Here is an 11554-nt window from a genome sequence, read left to right on the forward strand (position 1 = left end):
GGGGGGAAACATTCCCCTGCTTTCTGTTTTTTTTTTTTTTGTTTGTTTGTTTTTTTTTTGTTGTTGTTGTTGTTGTTGTTCAAGGCAGGGTTTCTCTGTGTAGTCCTGGCTGTCCTGGAACTCACTCTGTAGACCAGGCTGGCCTCGAACTCAGAAATCCGCCTGCCTCTGCCTCCCAAGTGCTGGGATTAAAGGTGAGCGCCACCACTGCCCGGCCACTGCTTTCTAAAGTCCCAAAATCCACATTCCTCCAAAGAAAAGCATGGTCAGGCCTATCACAGCAATACCCCAGTCCCTGGTACCAACTTCTTTCTTAGTTACAATTTCGTAATTGTGAAGAGACACCATGACCAAGGCAATTCTTATAAGGACAAACATTTAATTGAAGGAAGGGCTGACTTACAGTTTCATATGTTCAGTGCATTATCATCATAGTAGGAAGCATGACAGTGTCCAGACAGGCACAGCTGTGGAGGACCTAGGCAAAAATCTGCCTTCACCATCCACTGGATCTCTATCTGGAGGGAGAAAGGGTATATCAGTTAAGATTTCCCCAGCTGCATCTTTATCCATAGGCAGCAGAAGGGGACTCTGCTTTCCAGATTCAGCCAGGATGAGGCTCTCAAAACCCACCCCCACAGTAACACTTCCTTCAACAAGGCCACACTTCCTAATCCTCTTGTGGGCAGCACTGTTCCCTAGGCAAGGAGTCTTGGAATATAAGACAGGAGAGAGCTAAAAGAAAGCAGGCAGTGTCTATGTATTTATTTCTCCCTGTTCTTTATTATAGATAGGTATGATGTGATCACTTGTCCCATGCTCCTGCCTCTGTCACTGGCCTGCAATGATGGACTACAGCCTAGAAGTGGTTTTTCACTGAAGACATCTGAGACAGCCACAGAAATCAAATTAGAAAACACGTGTTCTAGGGATCAAACTCAAGTCATGAGGCTTGCTCAGGAAGCTTTTTACCCACTAAGTCAGAGGGCTAGTGCCTTCAGAGACTAGAAGAAAGTATGGGATCTCCTGGAGCTTAGGTTGCAGGTAGTTATGTGCTTTCTGACCTGGGTGCTGCGAACCAAACTCCAATCCTCTACAAGAGCAACACGAGCTCTTAATTGTTGAGGCATTGCCGGGTGGTAGTGGCGCACGCCTTTGATCCCAGCACTTGGGAGGCAGAGGCAGGCAGATTTCTGAGTTCGAGGCCAGCCTGGTCTACAGAGTGAGTTCCAGGATAGCCAGGACTACACAGAGAAGCCCTGTCTCGGAAAAAAAAAAAAAAAAACCAACAAAAAAAAAATTGTTGAGGCATCACTCCAGTCCGTTTTCTCGAATTCTTAGAAAGGGAATCCCTAAAAGAATGGAGATGGGCTTGTCTTCGGGAGAAGCTGGAATGAGTTTTTACTCAGCAGCATTTGGGGTAGGATGGAGGAGCAACAAGAAACCCAGTGTGCTGGGAGTGCTGTCACATATCTTCAATCCCAGAATGCTGTGTGTTTGAGGCCCATGTGTTCTACATAGAGGGTTGCAGGCCAGCCTGGGCTACACAGTGAGTCCCTGTCTTAAAAAAGAAAGAAGAAAGAAAGAAAGAAAGAAAGAAAGAAAGAAAGAAAGAAAGAAAGAGAGAAAGAAAGGGGGGAGGAGGAGGAGAACAAAAAAAAAAAAAAAGAAAGAAGGCAGGGAAGAGCTGCATAGCATGATGGGAGGACAAGGAAACAGAATGAATCCTTGGTTCTTGCAAAGAGGGAAAAGTGATCCTAGGGCCTAGAAAACAGACCCACGGGCATTTCCCTAACCTACCATCTTTTTTAAAAATTGTGATTATTTGCGGAAATTAGGGAGTATGACTCTATATCTTTCTCAGCATAGTTTATAAATCTCAGGGTGGCTTGATTCCCATGTTTCAACCAGGAAGAAGCTTGTGAACTCTGACTCTCGGTGCTCTATCGGAAGCTTATGGGATGAGGGAGTTCTTGGTGCAGATTTTATAATCAAAGCAAGACCTTTAGCGTCACAGGCATCGACCCAAAAGGAACCAGAGCTCCTTTTCTTCTCAACATTTCAAAACCTAACCTGCTCCACCACTTCTGGACACTTGCTCCCTGGCTAGCCGGGTGACCCTGGCCTTGATGTTGAACCTCTGACTTGAGCACAGGTCTGAGCTCAGTGGAGCACAGCAACATAGGACTGCAGCCATTGGTACCTGTTTGGCCAAATCTCTCTCCCAGCATTGCATCAGCCATTCTATCAGGTACAGCAAGTGGTTTTTAAAATGTGCTTCTCAACATGGGATGCGTGAGCTTTTTCACCTTCCATGGAGTGGGTTTTCCTCCAAGGTGAGTGCTTGCCTTGGCTTCTCGTTGCAGGTAAGATTGAGCCTGTGTCAACCATGCTGGCTACTGAACAATAATAATAAAAAGGGAATTTATTCAAGGCTCGCTCTCAGAATCAATAAGGAAACACTGAAGCAACTTAGAAACCAAAAAAAGGAAGATGGCAGACATGATGTGCCCAAGATACTACCACTATCACCAACCACAGTCACCATCTTTGTTCAGGGGCTTATTTTTTATTTTTGACACAGAATCTTGCTGGGTAGCCCAGGCCAGTGGCCATTGATCTTAGTGACAAAACACTCCAGATTTACATGATTTCTGTCATTTTTCAGGGATTTCTGCCTTTTACCTTCTATAAAAATACTGTTGGTGTATTAGGAGACAAATAGGAGATGTGTGTGTAAGGGTGGAGTCTCTAGCCACGTTCTTGAGATCCTGATGCAGGAAGAATACCCATGCTCAAGTTAGAAAAGGGTTGAGATCCTGGCCAGCTTCTCCAGACAAGCCCTTAGTTCTGCCCTCCTCTCCCTCCTCCCCGGCTGGGGTCAGGCCTGCCTGAGTCCCGTCATGCCTCAGTACATGGGCAGGTGCATCTGGTCCCTTCCAGCGCCTGGAGGGCTGCCATGCTTGCTCAACTTCACCTCTTATTTGAACTCTTAGCTTCCACCCACAAGGCTTCTCCTGGCATCAGTTCTTGGAGTCAGCTTTCCCCTCACTTCTTGGATCAGCCCAGGGCTAGCTAAGCCAATCATAGCTCTTGAGATTTGGATAGAAATGACCTTTTCTTTTTCTTCCTGCTGGATTCTTCTAAGGATCTTCTTCGCAGTCCCTGGGTACACAAAGACAGTTTAGTTGGACCTGGGAGATCCAGCCTCATCAGCTGTGGACCTAGGCAAAAATCTGCCTTCCCCATCCACTGGGTCTCTATCTGGAGGGAGAAAGGGTATATCAGTTAAGATTTCCCCAGCTGCAGAACCCCAGTCACCAGGATTTTAACTCCATTGTCGTTTTCCTACTCTGTGTCTCTGTCCCATGGCTGTCCAATTCCTGATTCTTGTCTGCCTTACTCTATGCCGTTTGTTCATTCAAACATACTGGTGAAGAAGTCGGGGTAAGAATGGAAAATTTCCACTCTGATCAACCAGGCCCCTCCTACTCAGCATCACACATACATGGTCTTAAATCACTCAGACCAAAGCTGGACACTTCTGGCACCAGAAGAGTCCAATAGAGGGGCTTTGATCCTCACCCTACAGTGGGGAGTCAAAAGGTCCTTGCCAAGTTCCTGGTAGGAACACAGATCCAGTCACCACATGTTCCCTTTTGACAGTGTGGGCTGCAATACTAGAATTGTATCTTTGCTTCCTCTTTTACCCAGAAGGAGGAAAAGGGCCACACAAAGCCATCTTTTGTTTAAATTATATACCAAAGGGTCCACTCACTGGTTTTTCTGCTTTGCTTTCCCTGGGTGGTTTCGTTCCTTTGGGGCTTTTGGTGTTAAGATGGGGTTCATAAAAATGGACAGATTTTAGCCCCAAGCCACCAGGTGGCAGGCTCTGTGCTAGACTTGTGCAATCCCCGCCCCCCCGCTGTAAACCCAGGAAGAAGGTCCTGATAGCCTCTTTGCACTGCAGAGGCAACTGAGGCTGAAAGAGGCCTGTTAGCCTTTTTCTTGAGAAATCTAACAGGCCAGAGAAATGGCCAGCAGCCCCTGGTAGGCACAGTCCACTCTCCCAGATGTCCCTTTAGCTTTCACAACTCTTGACTCAGTAGAGGTTCAGGAATGTCCACAGAGTGTCAGCAGCCTGTTGGCAGCATCACTGAGAAGAGCTGGAGGTATTGAGAAACTAGGGACGCCTTGGCACCATAATATTATGTTGATCACAGAGACCACAAACCAAGGCTGGCCTCAAGGGAGGCAGGCTCATGAGCCTGTCGGCCGCAGGCACACACCAGGCGCCAGAAAAGAGGGCTCCATTGTCGTCTCTGGTCTTTTGGGGGCAGACTAGGAGCAGGCAATAGAGAGATGTTCAGTCTCCTGACTTCATCCCTTCATCTTTGATATGACTACTGTTCCTCTTTCTACTTCCCAAGTATGATGGGTTGGACACACACACACACACACACTCACACCCCGCTCAAAACATTCTCCGTTTCTTTCTGTTTCTCTTTTTGTATTTAGATGGGTGTCTCACTACATAGACCTGCAACTCACCACTGGAAAGAACACACTGGCTTTGAATTTGAAGCAATCCTCAGACCTCAGCTTCCCAAGTGCTGGTATTACAGGCATGCTTTGCCATACGCAGCTCTGTTTCAGTTAAACCAAGTTTTCTTTTTTCTACACTGAAGAATAGGGAGTAATTAGTTTTTATCAGTCAGGTATTAAGTTTCGTTTTTCTCTTTTCTTAAAATAAGCTAAAAAATTGTTTTAGAGATTTGACCTTGCTAATCACAAAGTATACAAACTAACATATGGGGCAATGACTGGGAAGTAGTGTGTGTGTGTGTGTGTGTGTGCATGTGCGTATGTATGTGTATATGTGTACAAGTGTGTATGGGTGTGTATGTGCATGTGTGTGTATGTATATGTGTGTATGTGTGTGTGTGCATGTGTGTATATGTGTATATGTATGTGTGTATGTGCATGTGTGTATGTGAATGTGTATATGTGAATGTGTACATGTGTATGGGCATGTATGTGTATGCACATGTGTATGTGCATATGTGTGTATGTGTGTATATGTATGTGTGTGTGTGTATATATGTGTGTGTGTGTTTCTTTTCCCTGTATTGGCTAGATGACCAATCTATTGAAGGGATCACAGTGGTTGATGACAAGTACCAAGAGTAAGTTAGTGTTCAGGTTTTTGACACTAAAACCAAGGTTTCAGAGGAAAACAACAACTTGAACACTAATTCGCTAAAGGGAAGGCATGGAATTGCTTGCACTCGTGAGAGCTGGTATAAAAGAAGAAATGCAATCTTGATAATTTATCACAGGACAAGCCATATGGGAGGAAATGCCAGGAGGTTGGTCTTTTAGCAGAGACATACTGGCAGGGAGGGGGACACAAACCTCTTGAATCGTCATTTAAAAGCCTGGGGTCTCAGACCCTTCTTAATGAGCGAGTTCTCTCAGCTGCAGAGCAGCACCTTGGCCTTGGCTGACATAAAAAAAAAGTTACAATGAGAAAACAAGGGTGTGTTCAAATAAGTCAAGAAAAAACAAACAAACAATCAAACAAAAAACCCCACCCACACAACCAAACAAACAAACAAAACTACACATCATGGAAAACAAGCCCCACACATAGTCCCAACTTTTCCATTTAAAAAAAAAAAAATCTTCTGTGTAGCTACACTGACTTAAGATGTTCTAGAGTCATGTATGATGGTGCATGCCTTTAATACCAGCACTTGTGAGGCAGAGGCAAGTAGATCTGTTTGAATTCAAGGCCAGCCTGGTGTACATAGTGAGTTCCAGGATAGCCTGAGCTACATACTAAAACCCCACCTCAAAAAGAAAAGAAGAGAGAAGAAACGGAAGAAGGGAAGGGAAGGGAAGGGAAGGGAAGGGAAGGAAAAAGAAATTCTGGGGGCGAATCACCTCCACCTCGAGTGCTTCCAATCTTCCCCAGGGCTAGGTCAGAGAGAATCTCCCCAGACTTTTAGCTAAGGTCTAGCATACTATACTCATAGTATGTAGCCTGCATGCCATCACTGAGTTAGGGACATCAGGACAGCATGGAGAATTATTCCCATCAGCCTTCAGTCTGTCCCTTCATCTCCTCTAGACAGGAGTCCTAAGCATTGTCTTTAACCACCCATCTCTTACTTTAGAACAACCATTTACAGCACCTCTTTTTAAGAAAAAGCTTTTGGGTGGGGTCAGAGAGATGAGATGGCTCAGCGGTTAAGAGCACTAACTGCTCTTCCAGAGGTCCTGAGTTCAATTCCCAGTCAACCACATGGTGGCTCACAACCATCTGTAATTATGATCCAATGCCTTCTTCAGGTATGACTGAAAACAGCTTCAGTGTACTCATATGAATAAAATAAATTAATCCTGAAAGAAAGAAAGAAAGAAAGAAAGAAAGAAAGAAAGAAAGAAAGAAAGAAAGAAAGAGAAAGGTGGCTGGAGAGATGGCTCAGAGGTTAAGAGTAATGGCTGCTCTTCCGGAGGACCCAGGTTCAATTCCCAGCAACCACATGGTGGCTCATATCTCTCTGTACATGCAGGCAAAACACCAATGAACATAAAATAAAAAATAAGTTTTTTTTAAAAAAAAAAGAAAGAAAGAAAGAAAGAAAGAAAAAGCTTTTGCCTCGATGGGCAGTGGTGGCGCACGCCTTTAATCCCAGCACTCCCTCCCTCTGGGAGGCAGAAGCAGACGGATTTCTGAGTTCGAGGCTAGCCTGGTCTACAGAGTGAGCTCCAGGACAGCCAGGACTACCTTAGAGCCCTTCTGTCCCTTTAGGCAGTTTTCACCACACCCAGGTCTTGTCACCTGGTACTCTGCCTTCTTTTCTAATTCCATGCCCCTTGTCCTAGAGCTTTGAAACTCTCATTCAAGGGGAGGGAATGAAGGTGCCTTCTCAGCTGTCAAAGGTCTTTGCTATCTGAGCGTAGCAAAAGCAAATGTTCTAATCTCTGTGTAGATAGGCAGGGCCAGAGTGAGGCAGAGAATCTTGTTTGTCATAGAACAACAGAAGGCTAGAACCGGACGCCTCCGAGAACTTCCGACCCAAGATACACAAAGGAGGAAACTAAGACCCAGAGAGAGGAATAGTTTATCCAAGGTCACGTAGGCCTGTGTAATACCTGCAAGTTACTCAGCTACTACATAATTAAGCAATGCTTTTCCTGTATGATTCTCCCTGCAACAATCTTGCAGGATAGGTACCATGATTCATAGACAAGAAGTGGAAGCCAGGTGACTAGCCCAGGTATCCCCCTAGCTAAGCAGCAAGCCAGGTTTCCAACATACTCTTAGCTACCCCTCCTGTAAATATGAGCCTACATCACAAGAGTTGTGAGCATACCGGACTGTCTGTGTCTAAAACACCATTGGCAGTTGACAATTGGTGTTTCGTAAGTGACCAATACACTGGGAGTGGGAGCAGGGCGAAGTGCGGGGGGGGGGGGGGGGGCAGGAACAACACCTGGGCTCCCCAGAGCAAGAGGATTATGTTGTTCCACTCATCTCTCCACAGGCCTCTCCGAGGGGGCTGGGAAATGTTGACAAACGAGTTGAGGTTGGATCAGGTGCCAGGCACCGGGCATTTACTTCCTGATTCACCATATCCCTGGCATTATGTGGTAGAGGACACGGAAGAGCAAGGATGTGAACTTTCTCACAAAACAGTGTAAAAATCAGAGCTCCAGAGCTCTGAGGACTAGGAGAGAACAGGGGTCACCTTCCTCGGCCCCTCTCCCTAACACCTCCCGTGTCTTTCCTCTTCCCAGTGTCCACCAACCCAATGCTTCACAGCAAAACTGCTGCCAGGTCCTCCTTCCCTCTGTCCCATTAAATGTTCTTTTCTGCAGACCACTCCCTGCCCCAGAGGCTACCTGAGACGCTGATTCCCGTGGTGCTCACAGGAAACCCTTTCTCCCTTCAGGTAACACAGTTGACCTTTAAAGGTCAAATCATCCAGTTTCTCAGCAATCTGAGGACACATGTGGGAAGTCAGGCAAGAGGTCACACAAACTAAGGCTGATGTCCCTGTTTCTAGGGTTGTTGGGAGTCTGCTCCTCCTTCCCCAGCCCTGAGGAGTGAGGTTTCCAGAGTTCAGCCCATGCAAAGTATATAAGTAAAACTTATTTGCATCTTGTTCTCAAACAAATGCCATACCTGCCGGACATTGGACATTGGAAAATTCCCAACCACCCCCTCCCCTCCCAAGTTTCCAGGTTCCTTCGTTCCAGGACATACAAGGCAAGGTAGTAGAAAGAGAAGCCATTGATGAAGAAAGGCAAAGCAGTCCTGAGAATGAGAGTCGGCTAGTGAGCAGAAAACCAGCCCTGTTCCCAGAGGAGGCTCTTGGACCTTCAGAGGGCATAGCACCCAGCTCTCCCACCTCTGCGTGCTGGGCTCTTCTCACAATTACTCTGGTTGTCACAATTACTCTGGTTGCAGTTCAGATGAGGACTGGTGGCAGTGGGGGTCCCAGTCTTAAGCCAACTGGCTCCTTTTATATGTTAAATTTTCCCTTTTTAGGAAAAAAAAAACCCGTGTGTGTGTGTGTGTGTGTGTGTGTGTGTGTGTGTGTGTGTGTCAGTTCTTTCCATCCACCCCATGGATTCTATCGGTTGAACTCAAGCACCCACTGAGGCATCTCACTCTTCTCTGATGTTAACTGATAGACTCACCTGTCCCCATTCCCTACACTCCTCCCATGGTGGCAAACCACTAACTGTAAACTAGCACTTTTGAGCATCCATTCTTGCAGGAGACTCTGTTCACGCCTGTCCGGTCTTCAAAAACACCTGGAGAGATGACTATCACCACTGGTGAAGAAACTGAGCCGATGACCTGCCTGAAATCTCACACAGGAAGTCTGAGAGGTCCATCTGACTCATGGCCTAGCCTCTGCCTTTGTACTGAGTCACAGCCCCAACCCACAGTCTGCCCACCGGCCCAGGCTGCTTCATGAGGCAAGGTAGTTGGACGATTAATAAAAACCAAGTCATGAGGATGGAGAGGTAGACGGCTTGGTGTCTGCTGCTGTTGCAGAGGATGGGGGCTTGGTCCTCAGCACCCATTTGGGTAACTCGGGTTCCAGTGGCTCTGACACCCTCTTCTGGTTTCTGAGAGCACGTGTCCACATGTCCCCACACACAGCCAACATACAGACATAAATTAAAATAAATCTTCTTTTAAAAAGTTCTGCCTGGCAGTGGTGGTGCAGTAACCCCAATACTCTGGAGACAGAGGCAGGCAGATCTCTGAGTTTGAGGCCAGCCTGGTCTACAAAAGTGAGTTCCAAGACAGCTATGGCTACACAGAGAAACCCTGTCTCAAAAACCAAACAAACCCTCCCACCCCCACCAAACCCCCACCAAAAGAAAAAAAAAAAAAAAAAAAAAAGAACACGTTATACAAACCTTAAACAAAGTGAAGTATGTTTAAAATAACGTAGTAATTACTTAAAATTTACCACTATGATTTATGATACTAAGGTCATTTTCATCTGCTTGGTAGAAGTTCTATTCTGTCACAGACAATTGTTCACACCTTAGCTCTACACTCAGTCAGGGAAGGAAGGCATTTGGGAAACCTGGAGTCAGTCATGAGGACACATTTGCACCACAGAAACTGGGAAACGCTGACGAATCAGGGCTTACCTTGGCAAAAGCTTCTTGTTAAGGATTTACCAGAGAGAGGGTGGTTATCAACCTGTGGGTCACGACCCCTCTGAGGTTGGATGTCAGATATTTACATTATGATTCATATCAGTCACAGAATTATAGTTATGAAGTAGCAATGACGTAATTTTATGGTTGGGGGTCACCGCCGCATGAGGAGATGTATTAAAGGGTTGCAGAGTTAGGAAGGTTGAGGACGGCAGCTCTAAGCCATTATTTCTACTTCCCTGACACCCCATGTTTAGTTTAGTTGAGACTAAAACATAGAGGAGATCCATAAATTCCAGCTACTCTGGGTACTGAGGAGGGAAGATCATGAAGTCAAGGCCTGCCGGGGCTACAGGGTGAGTTCAAGGAGGGCCTAAGTAGCTTAGGAAGCCCATGTCTGCAGTGGGTGGAGGTGGGGCTCTAGTTCAGTGGTACAATGCTCTCAATTCCTTGCTTAACATGCACAAGGCCCTGGGTTCTATCCCTTAAGCCCAAAGGAAAAACAAAAACAAAACAAAAAATCCACAGAGGAAGTGTAGCTTGCTGGTCCCCAGGCTTGCTTGCTTATTTATTTATTTATTTATTTAGTATTTATTTATTGCAGATGTAAACTGTTTCTGTCAAATGTCAGACGGCAGCTTATGTGTGGTATGGGGAAAGGGCAGGGTTGGCCACCCTTTTTTGACTTGGTGAAGCATTCTCTCTGTGGTGCTGGGGCTAGAACTGTGTATCTCACCACTCACTTCAAATAGAATAAACAAACAGAACAAACTAGCAGAAATTTCTCAGGATTGTGGAGCAGTCAATAGTTAAAACACATTTTTTCTTCCACTTTTCTGACGGTGGCCCCTGAGGAGCCTGAGGGGTCGGTCACTTTTTCTTCCATCACTGGTAGCCTCCGATGGCCCATTCCGGTCCTGTCCTCTCCATCACTGGGCACATGCCTCCTGTCCAGTCTTTTTCATGCCTCATCCTCACCCACAGAATATACACATGCAGAGAGGAGGTTTCTCTAAGGGGTCAATAACCAGCACCTCGTTTTTCTTTTTTTTTTTTTTCTGTTCTTTTTTAAAGATTTATTTATTTATATGAGTACACTGTAGCTGTCATCAGATATACCAGAAGAGGGCATCAGATCCCATTACAGATGGTTGTGATCCACCATGTGGCTGCTGGGAATTGAACTCAGAACCTCTGGAAGAGCAGTCAGTGCTCTTAACCTCTGAGCCACCTCTCCAGCCCATTTTTTTTCTTTTCTTTTTCTTTTTCTTTTTTTGAGACAGGGTTACCAGCGTGGCTGACTTGGCCCCTCCTCCTCCTCCATTTCACATATAAGCTGCTGTCTGACATTTAACAAGAACAGTTTACATTTGTGTTCCTCTGGGTAAGCCTGGCTATCCTGGACTCATTTGTAGACCAGGCTGGAAAGAACCTGACCTAAGGTTGAACCCTAGTTAACCAACAAGCCTGCACCTAGCACTAGTTCCCAGGTTACTCTCTAACAAGCCTGCCCCTGGCACTTTACTCCCTAACGATCGCCAATCAGGAGGAAAGCAGAAGTTAAGTTTATGGTTTGGCTCTCAGCACCAGCCATTCATTTTAAAGGGCAACAAAACTCTATAATAGCCCCCCACCCCTCTTCATATGTGTGCTAGGCTAGAAACCCTCTGAACTTGTTTGCTCACCTCTATAAATGTTTGAAACTGGGTTCCCTGGCTTCACCTTTCTGTCCTGCTGCCTGTCAGGGTCGGAGGTCAACCTCGACCTTGAATAAAAAGACCCTGAGGAGACTGCATCGGAGTCAGCTCCTTGGTGGAACAGGCACAACAGCACCGGCTTAGGAAAATCTTCATAGCCT

Source organism: Arvicanthis niloticus, chromosome 7, assembly GCF_011762505.2.
Source record: "Arvicanthis niloticus isolate mArvNil1 chromosome 7, mArvNil1.pat.X, whole genome shotgun sequence".
Classification (NCBI taxonomy): Eukaryota; Metazoa; Chordata; class Mammalia; order Rodentia; family Muridae; genus Arvicanthis; species Arvicanthis niloticus.